The sequence below is a fragment of the Eucyclogobius newberryi genome, unplaced genomic scaffold, assembly GCF_026437365.1.
Source record: "Eucyclogobius newberryi isolate DKJ021-1_F unplaced genomic scaffold, fEucNew1.0.hap1 SCAF_9, whole genome shotgun sequence".
NCBI lineage: Eukaryota > Metazoa > Chordata > Actinopteri > Gobiiformes > Gobiidae > Eucyclogobius > Eucyclogobius newberryi.
Window position 1 is genome coordinate 5813214 of NW_027316532.1, and position 3193 is coordinate 5816406.

Below are 3193 nucleotides of genomic sequence, written 5' to 3' on the forward strand. Positions count from 1 at the left end.
CTTTCGAAATGACATCATATGAATTCAGTGTGTGAAGTGTATGGGTTTATGTAACTGCTTAGACAACATGGACACAAGTTTGAAATGGGCGTAAGATAAACCCCCAAACACAGGTCGTGGTGTGGCATTTAGCTCTTGTCCGCTCTGGTTCTCTCTGGTCCAATCTGGTCTACTCTGGTCCGCTCTGGTCCAGTCTGGTACGCTCTGGTTCTCTCTGGTCCGCTCTGGTCCAATCTGGTCCAATCTGGTCCAATCTGGTCCAGTCTTGTCCAGTCTGGTACGCTCCGGTCCACTCTGGTCCAATCTGGTCCAATCTGGTCCAGTCTGGTACGCTTTGGTCCGCTCTAGTCCAATCTGGTCCAATCTGGTCTGCTCTGGTCCGCTCTGGTCCAATCTGGTCCAGTCTGGTCCAGTCTGGTACGCTTTGGTACGCTTTGGTCCACTCTGGTCCAATCTGGTCCAATCTGGTCCAGTCTTGTCCAGTCTGGTACGCTTTGTTCCGCTCTGGTCCAATCTGGTCCAGTCTGGTACGCTTTGTTCCGCTCTGGTCCAATTTGGTCCAGTTTGGTCTGCTCTAGCTCTTTCTGGTCCGCTTTGATTCGCTCTGGTCCGCTCTGTTACGCTTTGGTCCGGCTTTGATCACATGGAGCGTGTGCAACTGATAAGAACCATTTCACTCTCCGTCACAGCAGTCGGTGGGTGACCATTTTGACTAGGCCACGATACGCACTGTACAAATGTAGAATCTCTTCTGGATGAACTGGATTCGAGTGTATTTGACTAGGTGATAGATCTGATACAGTTAGACTTTTCACAGATTAGTTAGCCTACCAAGTTAAAAAAGGATTTAAAATGCAAGCCCAAGACCGAAGAGTGCATCGAGATTAATCCAGATTCAGATCCGGATACCAAGAGTGCGTTCACATTTTCACATTCGCCACATCAAAATTGTGATTAAACCGGTTGTGTTTTTGCCCGTCTGCAATGAAACATGTCTGATCGTGAGGACAATCTTGAGTCATGGCTCACAATCGTGGATCGTAGCTCTCACAGTGAGACAGGGACAAAGATTAAACTTAGAACCATCGTACCACCAAAGATGGGCTGTGATTTATATCAAACATCTCCGATATTTTACATTGTTGGTCCTCCTCTCTCTTCGTCTACTTCGTCTGCCTTTCCCCTCCTCGCTCTGTGCGTCACAGCAAGGAAAGGACATGCTGCTCTGATCAGAAAATGCTCTTTCATTTATTCATCTTAATGTGAACACAGGTATCCTACTGTGGATGTGTTAAATGTCATGTGTTAAAAACAGAGTGCCTCATGTCTCACATTTTCATTTATCTAATATTTGCAGAGATGTGTCCATAAATCCCAGTTGAAAAAGTCTGTGCAGATTTTGTAATGCAAACCCAGACGTGCATAAACACGGCGCGCACGCAGGGGTCTCTCCATCTGACTGTCCTGTCATCATAAATACAAGATAAAACATGTTCCAGACGTCCCGAGTAAAGTTTGTGAGGCTCCGTGAGACGTGCAGAGGAGAAGAAGACAGAGCCGCCTAATAAAGCTATGGATAGGCTTATATTAACTAAAATGCCCTGGAATACAGGAAATTTAGTGTGACACACATTCACAATAATCTATCTAAATTACGATGGTACTAGCCTGATTAAATTAAGTAAATGAATAAACATGCATCATAAATCCCCCGCTACACAAACATAATCCTTTTTTTTTCTCCGCTCCAAACCAGGTGTCCTCCTTTTTGATAACCCAAATCTGGTCAGCCTACAAGTGACCAGTAGACTATACCAATACTACAGTGACTTCACTACATGGAGCGTAGAGTTGGATATTTGCTAAAAAAAACTTCAGTCGTAGCTACAATTGAGCATGTGAACCACAGTGTGTGACTTTTCACTCCTTTTTCGCATCCATGACTAAACTCAAAACTAAACCTGGACTAAACAAAGACTAGAACAGGACCAAATAAAGTTCCCATCAGGACCAAATAAGGGCAGCATTTAAGAACAAATAATGTTTGAACGCACCCTCGAAACTGAAACAAGACCTGACCAGGCTACTATAAGCATCAAAGCAAGTCTGACTTCCAAAATAGACATAGTTATTGTTTTATTTTAAGCAAAAAATAATAATTTTAATGCAGATTTGTATTCATTCTGCAATATATTCCAAGCCAGGCATATGTGGGTGGACAAATTCATGTAGGTGGTGACTTTTTTATTTTCCATCCATCCATCTTCTTCCGCTTATCCGGGGCCGGGTCGCGGGGGCAGCAGTCTAAGCAGGGACTCCCAGACTTCTCTCTCTCCAGACACTTCCTCCAGCTCCTCAGGGGGGATCCCGAGGCGTTCCCAGGCCAGCCGAGAGACATAGTCCCTCCAGCGTGTCCTGGGTCTTCCCCGGGGCCTCTTCCTGGTGGGACATGCCCGAAACACCTCCCCCAGGGAGGCGCCCAGGAGGCATCCGGAACAGATGCCCGAACCACCTCAGCTGGCTCCTCTCGACGTGGAGGAGCAGCGGCTCTACTCCGAGCTCCTCCTGTGTGACTGAGCTCCTCACCATATCTCTAAGGGAGCGCCCAGCCACATGGCGGAGGAAACTTATTTCCTCGATCTTGTCCTTTCGGTCATTACCCAAAGCTCATGACCATAGGTGAGGGTAGAAATGTAGATTGACCGGTAAAATTGAGAGCTTTGCCTTTCGGCTCAGCTCCCTCTTCACCACAACGGTCCGATGCAGCGACTGCATCACTGCAGCCGCTGCACCGATCCGCCTGTCAATCTCACGTTCCGTCCTTCCCTCACTCGTGAACAAGACCGTGAAATACTTGAACTCCTCCACTTGGGGCAAGGACACCCCACCCACCTGGAGAGGGCAAGCCACCTTTTTCCGGTCGAGAACCATGGCCTCGGATTTGGAGGTGCTGATTCTCATCCCAGCCGCTTCACACTCAGCTGCAAACCGTCCCAGTGCATGTTGCAGGTCCGGGTTTGATGGAGCCATCAGGACAACATCGTCTGCAAACAGCAGAGATGGAATCCTGTGGTCCCCAAACCGGACACCCTCCAACCCCTGACTGCGCCTAGAAATTCTGTCCATAAAAACAATGAACAGAAGACGTTCAGCTCCAGCACAATCAAGACTCTGAATCTCTGCAGATGCTCCC

General features: G+C 47.7%; 1 long non-coding RNA gene across 1 annotated transcript; it reads right to left on the minus strand.

Annotated features, from left to right (window-relative positions):
* Positions 1-2271: 2271 nt before the first annotated feature.
* LOC140353986 (uncharacterized) lies at positions 2272-2664 on the minus strand. Its single transcript, XR_011925942.1, has 2 exons — positions 2513-2664; positions 2272-2421 (listed from the first exon to the last, which is right to left on the minus strand). It is a non-coding gene; the product is annotated as an uncharacterized lncRNA (long non-coding RNA).
* Between the last annotated feature and the right edge of the window lie 529 nt (positions 2665-3193).